At 39.3% G+C, this 13,342-nt stretch overlaps 1 pseudogene across 1 annotated transcript in view; it reads left to right on the forward strand.

Moving 5' to 3' along the window:
- Positions 1 to 13,342, forward strand: part of LOC149177088 (uncharacterized) — a 132,725-nt pseudogene that overhangs the window by 74,406 nt on the left and 44,977 nt on the right. The window contains exon 3 of the transcript XR_016258092.1: positions 3,795 to 3,886. The product of XR_016258092.1 is annotated as an uncharacterized LOC149177088 (transcript). The remainder of the gene's footprint in view (positions 1 to 3,794; positions 3,887 to 13,342) is intronic.

The following is a 13,342-nucleotide window of genomic DNA, read 5'->3' on the forward strand; positions in this document are numbered from 1 at the left end:
ATTACAAGTACATCATGTTAAGTAAAAGAACATCACAAGCAATTATCATTGTAAGAAAAATCACCCTAATCTAGCTACCCTCGATTTCTCAACAACCCATACCTGAAATCCGTGATCTGCTGAAGAAACTTGGTCCAAAATTGAAATTTCTTTGCTTGGGATTCTAAATACCCTCAATTTTCTCCTCTCTCGCCCTTGTATATTCATTCTCCTCCTCCTTGACTCTCTCACTTTCTCTATGTTTGCAAAATGAAACCAAAAAACCACAAAAAAGCTTTTATAAAGTCGTTGTTCTGCATGTCAACAATTTTTTCGCATCGACTTGCGATTTTTTGGCCATTTTTACAATAAAATTGCAATTTTTTCCTTAGAAAAATTCACCTGATTTTATCGGCCAATAAAACTGCTGCTTTGGAAAGAAATTGATTAGGTGATAAAATTGTAATGTTTGCAACACTGATTAGGTCCATTAATAAGGGGTTACTCCATCATAATTATATGTGCTACGCCATCCAGGAAAGGGAGCGCTCCATTCAGATCTCTTCAACATATGTCAAAATGCTAGATCCAAGGAAGACTGAGTCAAACCATTCTTGTATCATCATTAACCATACTCTAGGTTACCCCAAAACTCAACAAACTTATGAAGAAGTAGAACAACCTCATCAAAGAGGACATGAAATGATGACAAATGTGCATTTGCCTCCTCATATGCACCAAAGAAGGTTAACACTCTACATAAAACCATGTTACATATCATAAACCATCCATTCATATGTAAAAAACATCCATGAGAGCTAGGGTATAAGAGAAATGAGCCTTTAACCATGCTAATATCATGTCAAATCATCCCAAATGAGTGTGAAACCAAGGGGAAGAGAGGAGCAAAGTGCCAAGCATTCTCTAACATGATGATGCCAATGGAATGTCAAACAAGCCTGAAGATGCTAAGGTGTTCCATCGAGGGAGACATTTGTCATCTTGTATCATCCACCTCTAACCAATGCGAAAAGTAGATCAACAAGTGCAATGGTTTCTCTCCATGATAAGCATGTATACCAAGAAAAACACCATTAAGGCATCTGTTACACCATGAGTCATGTCATCAACTAAAAGCCAATGCATCAATTGAAACCATAAACCCTAGGCCAGCCAAAGCTCCATCAACCTGTAGAACTTGCCTTTGTGATAAAAATCACAAGAGCAGTGAAAATTTCACTAGTGTAGTCCTCATGCAAAATGAGGGATAAGACAATGCATACAGGTCAATCCATCCTAGATTGATTTTCTTTGGCGCTGTTTATTTATAAGGTTCTTGAACAACTTTTTATATTTTTATTCGAAGGTTGACATCAGTTTTGAGACAAATTTGTATTGGAATTGATATTCTTTGGAATATAGATAGAATAATGTCTTTATTTACTGAAATCCTGATAAGTTGATTTGTTAAATTGGTGGCTCTTGTAATATAGATTTCTATAAAATGTCCTTGTGACTTGATTTTTCTTCATCATAGTTTTGGGGTACTCTTAAATTACTTGAGGTGTTATGTCTTCGTCATATACTTGTGTTGTTGCTATGAATGTTTATTTGTTATTAATAGCAACACTTGGATTTGCTAAGGTTTCTATATCTGTAGTATGTATGTTGACATCTACAGTAATTCTTGATTCAATTGGTTCGTTTGACATCCCTTTGTCAAAAAATTGTTCTTCCATATTCATTTTTTGACGTCTGTCAGCGAGGTGTTGTTTTAATTATTTATATGAGAAATTTCTTTATCTTTTTCTTTTGTCATAATCTTCCTGAGATTTTGTAGTTTATCCTTATAATTTTTCTCTTTATGTTGTGATTGTTGATAGCTTTGTTGGTGTTTTTTGCTACATCACATGTTAAGCAATCATTTTCACGAGCAAAGAACTTGTTTTGACTTTACAAATTGATCTTTTCAGATTATTCCTCTATTTCTAGGAATTGATTTGAAAAGTTCAGAAAAAAATATTGGTGAATCTATTGACATATTTTGGGTATGTTTCTCAAATCAAATGAACTAGGCGTGTGGAAGTCCTTTGAGACACTTTGATGCAATTTTCATTCATTGGTTGATACTTTTGGAAATGTTTGTTCATTTCCTACCCAAACTGTACTTCGTTTACTATGTATATGCCATTGAACTTTGCAATTTCTATGATTGATACCATAATCACTAAAAGCTGCTTTTATTTTGTCTCTCTGTTTTCTTCCAATAGGTATAAGTTCTTCATCGCTTAAATTTGGTACCATAATTTTTTTTGTAATGACCCTTGAACATTGCTGGGTGCACAAGGTGGGAGGTTCCTCTAAAAATTAATGTTACCTTAAGCCCTTGAGTTGGCTAGTTAATACTTTGAATAATTTCAACAAGATGAACTTTATATACGCTTCACTACAATTACTGTATATTATATATCGCATTTAAACAAATTATTTTTCTTCTAATTTTCAGTATCATCTCCCTTAGTTTATTTGCTAGATTTATCATTTGGCTTTGTTCTGGATGACCGCTCCTCCTGGATGATGTGATGACTTGTCAATGGTGGCTTATTGAATTGAATTTTGGGAGAATCTCTTATACTCTTGCTGGGCTGAATCAAAACATTGAATGACTTTGACCCCTGTTACCTCTTCTCTTTGGCAGTCAAGGACGACATGACTCTTCATGCAGGCAACAACTTTGATGGATAGATCTGACTAGTGTTTTCTTAAACTATCTTCCAGAATTCCCATGAAGGTAGTTTTAACTTTTGAGGCCCTGAAAGTGGTTCTGAACAGAAGTTCTAGCATGTAGCAGTGTTTTGAAGTCCAAATCTGCTGCTAACATTGTATAATTTATGGCCCTGATAATACCGATGTTACACCCCATATTTGCTATTGACATGTCATTGAATGAATAAAATCTAAATTGATACGGTGGTTGTGTAAAGAATGCCAACTCATGCACAAATTTTGTTATGTCCATGCAATTCTTGACGAAAATGGGGTCCGTAACTCGATTTATCTGTGAACAGATTTGGATGGTGATATCAGGGCTTTTATGACAGACTCAGTGTGCTGATTATTCACTCGATTTTATGCAGAAATCCAGATATTTCTATAGACAATAAATTTGCTTCCTCTCTTATTCTTAAATTGTAATATAGGGTTTCAATGTATAGTTTTTCTTCACACAGACACAGACACAGACACACACACACATTTGTTTCCATATATGGAATGGTGAGGTGGATATGGTAAACAGAACAAATTATGCTGTATGGAACAAAAGTGCAGTGCAGTGTGTATGGTAGTGGGTTGTGTGGAGAATTAAGGAATGTTAGGGGATGGCCTCTGAGCCTGTTTTGTTATTATCCCTAGGCAAAAGTCTTGGCATCCGCCCAATGCAGATTGAAACCTCCTCTAATACAAATGGAATGAATGAAATGGTTCATTAACTGAGCCATCACGTAAAAAAGGGACAAAAGGCCATAATTTACTGTCCAAATGATATACTGAATGATACAATGATGATTGGAAGGCAGTCAAGAAGACTCCTTGGATAGTTCCTGAGAGACACATTCATGTTGAGGGATGCAACCCATAAGTTATAACCACTATTATAACTCATAATATTATTTATGTTTTATTACAGAGATATTTAGAGATCTAATTAACGTCCTAATATTAGGTTGGCCATATGGTTCTCTATTTTCCTTACTTGATGCGGCTTCTAAGAATTTGTGTTTGTGTGTGTACTTATCTGTCATAATCGTATGCAGGTCTTCAAGGCTTCTTTGGCACACAGTGGAGCTCCCTGATGATTATCGGAATTTCATGAATAATGAATATGATGTGGCTTCATTAAGTTCAGGCATGTCTCAGTTTCTTTAAGATGATTTTTTCAACATTCTTTGGTTGCACAGCCAGACAATGGATAAGTCATAAAGGGTTCTTATCTCAGCTTAATGAATGGACAATGTTCATGATCTGTTATGTATTTTTCTTTTCATAGCATTTGTTTTTGAAGTGGAAGTAAATCGTAATAAAATAAGAACATTGGTGAATATCTATATCTCTCTTTAAGATCTTGCTGTCTTTTATGGCATAACCACTTTTCTTATTTGTCTTAGCTAGGTGTTGCTTATGTTTTTACATATATTTCAAAGCAACATATGTTAGCAAATCTTGCTTTGGTCAAACTAATTCTTGTTTTGTTAGTCCTGTGTGAGCATTCATTTATACTTTCAAAGCCTTTTCTCCAACATGTTTAACTTTAGGCTTGTTATATTGAGCCATTAGTTTAATAATTCCTATTTTTGAATGTATTAACAAGAAGACGTCTTGCTTAGATGAATCAAAGTAATGCATGGTATAAGTGCATCCCTCTATCATGTCATGTAACTACTGGTTAGAAATTACTAATTAGAATATTAGAAATTGGTCATGTTGGTTTTGCAGTACTTGGTAGTCATAAAATATACAGGAAAATATAAGCATGCAGGAACCAATTACAGAATCTCCCACATTCCAAACTGATACAGGAGCATCAAGACCATTTTTTTCATTGTAAATATGTGATTAAAGGGGGTGTGACAATTTTTAATATTTTATTAATTAATTTGTTATTTTTAATAAAATAGGAGAAAGTGAGGATTTTGTAAATATTCTTTTAAGGAATATGAGAGAAAATAGAGTTAGATAGAAATTCTAGGAAGTAGAAATGCTATGTACGGGACTTAGTTGAGTCCACACCTAAAATCTATTTAAATTAGATTTAGTTGCAAACCTTTAGGGATAAGATCTAGATTTTAGGGGTGTTGAGTTATTTAAGGAGATTTGAGTCTAAATTGGTTTAATTAATTTGTATAAATTATCAAGCCTCAAAAGCATTGGGGAGAGAGGGAGCGTAAAAGAGTGAGGAGTGAGCGAGGTTCTCCTTGGGAGCCTTCTGGCAGTTTGTAAAAAGGCCATAAAATTGCATATCTGGCCATGAATATAACTGTTGTGTATGCTTGTGTTATGTAAATATGAATATGTTGAATTCAGTTATGAATGAACTTGTTGCCTTAATGAATTCTGAGACGGTTCTGCGCTTGATGGCAGAAATTGGTGGTTATATAATGTTGAAATCGCATGTCTGCTGATGGTTCTAGTTTTATCATGAAACTGCTGTATATTAAATCCATGGTCAGTATTTTCCATTTCGCAATCGGTCTAGTTATTGACTGTTAAGGAGTGGTAAATTGCGTCCTCTGCAGATACCGTGTGAGTGTTTACATGCATAGACTAATCCTATTACGCTTGGAACTGGCCGTATGTATTGGCGCTGTCCATATCTATTGGTCGGTATATGTTTTGAGATTTGCTGGCGTTGTATGCCTCTAAAGCTGGGTTGCTGTTAGTATTAACCGCATAATGTTATAATTGAAGCGCAGCCTTTGTAGATATGCCGCCGAGAGCGGACCTGATTCCACAAATTTCTTGTGTTCCTTCTCAGTGACGATGGGCCGCCTGTTGTGTTCATCTACGCATCGATATTGCATGACTGTAAGTGTTAATTTCCGGAGGAAGATTTACCAACACTCCCACGCTGCGTTTGAAATTCCGCTACTTTCACACGGGTTTGTAATTGACATATATAAATTTATGTGTTACTAGCGCAGCGGAAACAGTTATATATATATAACCATGTTTATTGAAAAGGAATTCTGTATTGTATGTATGGGAGCGACATGATGTAAGTTATTTGCTGTTGATGTGGCGGCAAGCGAAGAGGACATCAAATCGCATAGATTTTCCCCGACTTTGCTTCTCATTTGGGGCTTCCAGATTCAAACGCTGAGACTCGAAGTTTTTAGAAAGTCATCACGCTGGAATTGTTGCTGAGAGGACCGACTCCCTTAGAAACATAAACCCGGTCTGTTAGTTATATGTCTGTGCATGAGGAGAGTGCTGGTAATATAAACTGAGATCACAGAGAGCATGTATAATGATAGTTGCTGACTGGAAATTTGTAATTGAAGTTGCATATATATATGCCTGCGTCCATGGGAAATTTCCGTTCATAATATTGTGTTATATGAACTCTGAGGTGAGGCGCTCTCTTTAATTTGTGCTCAGCCAATATATAGATTGATATTTATTATGGGAATGTCAGAGGCATTAAGATTGCTTGTGTAAGCAGTTGTGTAAGGATCCTGGTAGAAGTGGCCTGGGAGTGGCCTGGGCTGCATCACAAACATCAAAAATCTGCAAGATAAGATGAGGACACAGCAGGCCTTTCTTAAACAGGAGACACAAATCGAGCAGCAGAAAAGTAATTCCTGGGTTGAAGTGGTCTGGAAACTAATTCTCAGGTTGAAGTGGTCTGGAAAAGTGAATAGCCCCCTTGCTTATTGCAGTTGAAGGTGTGATATAAGCAAAATTGAATGTGGAATGCCTTTGCCAAGCTTGGGAGCTTAACTTTAGATACATGGGCTCCCTCCTCAAGTAGCTCCTTTTGACCCCTTACAGTAGGCACTTCTTTCCTTCATGACATTTTGAATTTGAAGGACATCATTCTTGACCAAGCATGGATGGGCCCCAACTCCACACTCTTCCTCCATTTTCAATCACTAGAGGATTGGACTTAGAGTCCTCTGAGCCATGAGACGACCGACAACACTCCCACCCATATAGAAGATCTTCCTCAATGCTGACCTCACCAAATTACAGCAGGCAGAACTCAAGCTGTTTAGGCACTGTGTAATGTCCCCAATGGATTAATTGCCTCAAGGGATGAAGTAGCCTATCAATCCTCGTAGGCATAGTTTTTGATAAAGGGGAAAACCCCAATTACCCAATGTTTGGGTGACATGGGGTAAGTTTTGGGGCAGCTGGGGCAAAAAGCCCAAAGTTGGGGGTTGCCATGAACCCCTCTCAATTAATTGAGGAGGAGAAACCCCCACAAGGAAATATATAAATACAAGAGAGTTGGAATGATTTTGGGATCATAGAATTGCATTGAGTTGTCTCTGTTTTTCTCTGAGCGTGAGGCTTTGAGTGTTTAGACCCCTTCTTGATTGGCTTTGGTGGAGGTGATCCCACCCTATCCAATCCTTTGTCTAGTTTTGGTGGAGCTGATCCCACCCTACCTAGACACCTTCTCTTATGCTGGCACTACAATTCTCTTGTTTTGGTACAACATATTCCTTGGAACAGATTAGACAAGTAAGGAAGTAGTTTCTGTAGTCAAATGAAGCTGATCAAGGGAAACAAAGGTCATTCCTGTGGCCTCTCTTGGAGTGAAGGTCAAACTGAAGTATACTTTAGCCACAGAATCTCCTTGATCTGAAACAACAAGGCAATTCTGGATAATTTGAAGCAGTAAAGGTTATCTCTGTGATGTCCTGGTTGAAGGGAATCAAACAGCGAAAGCACCCCTCCCCTCCTCTGGTTTATCTGGCAAGCAAGTGGAGTTTTCTTTGTGGTTTGACTGCAGAAGCAGCGAGGCTCATCTGGCAAGTGAAACCTGCAGGCTGCAGGGCCAAGAGGCTCAAGCCCCGATTTTTGGTAGCAATTCAGTCACAAAGGACACCATTGTGAAGCAGCAAGGGCAAGGAATTGAGGATCAGACTATTACAAGGGCAAAATTTGGTATTCAACCCTCTTAGGGCTACAAACTATTACAAAAGGATTCCCAAGCTTCAGCAGAAGTGTATAAGCCTAATTGCGAGCTATTTCATGGTGTTTTAAGTATAAAAGCCACATATCTGAGTTGCAGGTACACCAGGAAGGCAACCGAGCTTACAGTGAGCACTCTCTCAGACCAGCGAAGTAAAAAAGAACAGTCCAGGTTCTGCTCATAAGAGTAGGGTATAATAGCTGTAGTAGAAATCAATTAAAATAGTTCAATAGTGAATCTGGTTTCTTTAGACCTGCAAACAATATTGTATTGGTGAAGTATTGGTTGTATACACTCCTGGTTTATTGGACAGTCAATCCTATCTATTGTGGATTTGAGGAATATCATACTACAGTTGATTAGATTATTCATACACATCTCCTATTTTTGTTGAATGACCTATACATTATATGAAGGAATATCTGCTGCTGAATGAATGAATGAATTTCTGTTGCTTTTTTGGTGACGCCGTAGCTTGAATAAAAATCCCTAGGACGACAAATTACCTTAGGATAATACAGACTGGGTCATAGCTACACAGAAGAAAGGAAAGTGGGCAATAATTCAGGATCTTAAAGCCATCATCCATGATTAGGCACCTCTAGGATTCTCTAACCCTTTCACCAAATGACTCTCATTAAGCTTGGGGACATGTTAGGGGGAGTTGGCTCACCATATCCAGTGGCTGCTGGAATTGTAATGGTGCATTTTGATCTTCACCGTGTAAACTTTGTGGTGTGATAGGGTCGTATGACTTCGTTTTTCTCATAGAGACAGATGCAAGCCCCATGCCGGCACCACCCACGATCCATAGGTATCACTGGGTGTGGTCTTGTTGATAGGAAATAAGATTTGACAACGTCAGAGGATCCAGGGGGTTACTTGTCTTACATGGGTTTCTCTTGAGAGCAGGGTTAGTTTATTGTCATTAGATGAGCATGGCAGATTTGTATGGGTCCATTTTCGGTAGCACAACTCCCTTCTTCGAGACAACTACATTGCAGTTTACTACTTTACCCTAGCCTCATCATACTTTGCACTTCACACGGAGTTCGAGGGAAATCTTTTCCTTGATCTTTATGCAAATATCTCCCACCATTACACTCTTGCAATGCCTTTCTTCTATGTGACTTTAACACTCATGCCAGAAATCTCTAGGTTGCCCTACATGACAGAGCAGAGGATGCACATCGCCTCTAGGAATTAGGACTAGAATTTGTGGGCCTTTATAGGAGTTTGTAGGACAATGATGGGCCTCGCATAGGTTATGAGAGACATGTCTTGTAGTCAGGTGAATCTCATGGCTTATTGATCTTGAATGGACTTCCTTGCTTTTTGGGTTTTGGTGACTTTTTTTGCTTCCCCCATAATGAGGGGTGCCAACGTTCTGAGTTCGAGGGAAATCCTTTCCTTGATCTTTATGCAAATATCTCCCACCGTTCCACTCTTGGCAATGTCTTTCTTCTATGTGACTTTAACACTCATACCAGAAATCTCTAGGTTGCCCTACATGATAGAGCAGAGGATGCACATCGCCTCTAGGAATTAGGACTAGAATTTGTGGGCCTTTGTAGGAGTTCGTAGGACAATGATGGGCCTCTCATAGGTTATGAGAGACATGTCTTGTAGTCAGGTGAATCTCATGGCTTATTGATCCTGAATGGATTTCCTTGCTTTTTGGGTTCTGGTGACTTTTTTTGCTTCCCCCATAGCGAGGGGCGCCAACGTTGTTGACTATGTCTTAGCTAATCAAGATATTCTGCCACATATCTAACGCAACTCAGTCTCTTGTCTCCTACTAGCGGACCATGCGCTCCTCACATTCCCCCTCTCCACCTCCTTTTCCTCTCTCCCACCCCCCAGTCTACCCTGCCAAGCCCTTGTACTACCTTCCACTTCGATAGAGACTATGTTGAATCTTAGAACTCCTGCCTTAAGGAGTTGTTCTTGTTAATTTTTCATAGGGCTAGATTTGTTGAAGAATGTAACTAGTGTCGGTCTTCATAATTGTATTTGAGTCATGATGTAATTTATTTATCAAAAGAAAGAAAAAGAATTTATTATTAAAGAAATTGACTTATTAAAGCATGGGGTTCATGCTTGGGTCAATTGTTTTTAGGTCAAAGCCTCCATTGCACGCTTCTAGGGTTTATGTTAAGTGTCCTTGGCCATGTCATACTGTAAAGAACCCTTCTTGGGATTTATTTGTTAAGAAAGAAATTTATTTTAATATAAACTAGGTCAATTAGGCCTCCTCCACCAAGTTGGATTCAAAGAAGGACACGTTAGCCTAACTAAGGGGCATAATCACCTATTGATCTAGGTCCGGGTGTGACAAAGGACCCTTCCAAGGCCTTTTAATTTCGTGATGTGTTAAATTATATTTTGAAAAGAACATAAGTGAATACATCTGCATGCTGTAAAGAAGAGGAACAAGACAATCACCAGCACATGAAAACATAAGCCGTTGATAATGAAGTTCATCCAGGAGGGACTACATCTTCGAGCCTTGGTGTCAAGATGATGTAGGCCGCTGCATTAAGTGCTGTCAATAGTGATAATGTACATAAGAGATGACGTTGCTATCATACAAGGAAAATGCCCTCACGCAGAAGTGGCTCCAAGAGATGTTCTGCTACAGGAACTCAGTCAAAAAAGGACTCCTATCAGTATGACATAAAACTCATGCATGATGATCATCCCGCCAACATGGCATAAAAGGGATCTCAATGCAAATATACACGGCGACAACATGAGTATCCCATCAACATGACGACAAAAGGGATCTTGAACAAAACATGATGAATCATGACAAGAAGTCCATCCCACAAATGATTCCGCGTCACATCAAGCAGGAATCATGAAACAAGTAAGAAAACAAGATCCCACATCAAACATCAAACAGGGGTCTGTGAAACGCAATGCATAGCAAAAGAAGTACATGAACACATTGCATATACCTCACATCCTGAGGCCATTTGAAGAAGAGGATGTCAAGCTGCTGAAGTTGTTCGTGCCATCGATCTTACAGCGTCAAATCTCATGGAAATGGCTGCTAGCACATGAATGTTGACACCTGCACTCCACTTTGAAAAGTGGCCGAAAAATAGAATGAGCAAATGGAAAATTTGAATACACTGTCAAATTTGTGGCGTCGAATAGTGCAAAATCGACTGTCAAATTTCTGAATTATGAGAAAATGAAAATTTGGGGCTCAAGGAATCTTTTATGTTCCCCCTAGATTCCTCCAAGATTCCCTCCTCCGAGTCCTCTGAAAATTTGCTGCTCAGATTAGGAAACTGACTGCACCATCGAGTTCGTGTTGCTGAGCGGTGTAAGATCGACATAAAGTTTGTCCAATTTGAACACTGCAAAAATTTCACCCTCCTGAGAATTTTGCTCAGTCATGGTTCCACCTGCAAATAAATTAATTAAAATTTCGCCTCGATTTCCGTGCCTGCTTCTGGTTCCCCCATGCCTGGGCGCACTGATGAAATGACCGGTATATATATCAATTTTCTCGGCGGAGTTTACAAAAACTCCATTAGGTGGGTTGGTTTATTATGGAGGAGGTCGGGCGGTCAAACCCTGTTGCCTCCTTTTTTTCCATAACAAATTTCGTTAAATGGGAAGGGAGTTTGGGCTGGACTTACCTTGGGCGGCCCGTTCACCTCACTTGTCCCCTCTCCTTATGGCGCCTTGTCCCTTTTAGTGGTGGTGGTTGGAGGTTGGGTCCGCACCCCAAGGGCCGGCCCACCTTTCTCGCGCATGTGGTTTGTTTTAATGGGGTTGGGTTCGTGCCCCAAGGGCTGGCCCACCCAAACTTCTACGCTGTGTATAATAGTCCCGTGGGATGGGGAGCCGGGTGTAGTGGCCCACCCCTCCATTAATGCATTGCTTTGATAAGGTTTGGGGTGGCGGGGTTGATGGCCCGCCACCCTTTTTTTAATATTTTTTTGTTATTTAAAACAATAAGGCATTTTTGAAAATCCGGATTTTGACTGAAGGATTCATTTTAACTAGGCGACAATTTCGCTCGGAATCTGGCCGGAGTTGGTCGGATTTTGTCCGTTGGAAAAAGTCCAAATTGTGTCTCCATTAATCCTGCGCAGTGTGCAAAAGTCAACCAAACTTTGACTGCCTTTATCTCCTTCATCTGGACTTGGATTGGAGTGCCGTTCACACCGTTGGAATCAGGGCGACGAGCACTTCGATCTAATGTCAAGTTAACCGTCTTTCCACCACTTTGAATTTTATGCCTTTTCCATGCCACTAGTGTATGGAGATCCACCTGCGTCACCTATATAAAGGCAACAACTCAACTTCATTTGGAGAAACATCTCATCAAGTTTGACTACAATTTTTGGGCAAGGAAAAGGCGCGAAATTCAAGGGACAAAAATGAAGAGTTTAAGTAAAGATATTCCGGAGAAATGACATAGAATTCATAGGGTCGACGCGTTTCGAACCTCTATCGAGGTTCATCAGGACAAGGTTGGAGAGGCAAGATCATCAGATCACCAATTTTATACCAGAGATGCAACGATAATTTTTAAACGGTCAAAAAGAAAAATAATATAAAATAAAATGAAACGTTAAGGGATTAAATTTAAAATTAAAATAAGCAATTTATTGACCAAGTAAACATTTAATTAGTTATTTAGAAACTTATTTTATTATTTATCTATAATATTTTATATATTAAAAATCTTTATCTGACCCGATTAAATAAGAATCAAATAACTATATCTTATTAAAATAGGATCAAAAATTATTTTATTATTAATAACTAATGTTTGATTAATATATATACTTCACTATATTATTTAATTTTTGATCTTATTTTAATAAGATATAGTTATTTGATGTGATAGGAATTGCTGAAGGGAAACGGAGAGATGGTGAAAAATGGAGCTAGGGTTTATCAATGGGAGAAAAATTTCTTGGGAGCGGCCGCTAGGTCCCTTTCACAGGTAGGCTTGTAGGATGAGCTAGGATCTCCAAGTCGAAGACAAGCCCGACTGCTTGGTAAAGAATCGGAAACGCACTGCCTGTTTAGGCTCTGTATCCGAGAGGTTAGAGATGCAGGTCTGCGGTTGTTGGAGGGGTCGCAGCGGCCTCCTTCGTGCTCAACACTGTGGTCGTGGTCGGAGTCACTGTGGTGGGCGATGACATCTCAGGGTTTTGCTCATCAATCCCTTGCAACCTACTTTGTTGAGTTTTTGAACATTGTGGCGGCCTCTGTTTGGTTGTCTAAACAAAACGATGCTCAGGGGGATCTCTGTGGGTTTGTGGGCGCAGGCATGGGCGTCGGGGATCTGGTTCTATCCTCCTAGTCTCTTACACTCTTTGGAAACGAATTCTTTCTGTGTGTTTCTTCGAGCCCTCTTTTGGCTCTGCCGGTCCGCATGCTGTGCTCTGTTTTCACTCTGTCGGACTTGGCTCCGGATCTTGCATTTACTCGCCCCATTCGGTCCCCTGTGGCTCACGGAACCCCTTCCGGTATGCAGTTTCTAGGCAAACAGGGGAAGAATGGCCCATGGAACCTGGATTTGCCCTGACAGTTTCAAATTTTTATTAAATCCCCGGTAGGGCGTTCTTTTTTAATCCGGGTAAATTTAGTAGGAACCTGGATTTGCCCTGACAGTTTCAAATTTTTATTAAA

Source organism: Pinus tabuliformis, chromosome 4_1 (assembly GCF_031772625.1).
Source record: "Pinus tabuliformis cultivar Carrire ecotype Pingquan chromosome 4_1, CPIR1, whole genome shotgun sequence".
Taxonomy (NCBI): domain Eukaryota; kingdom Viridiplantae; phylum Streptophyta; class Pinopsida; order Pinales; family Pinaceae; genus Pinus; species Pinus tabuliformis.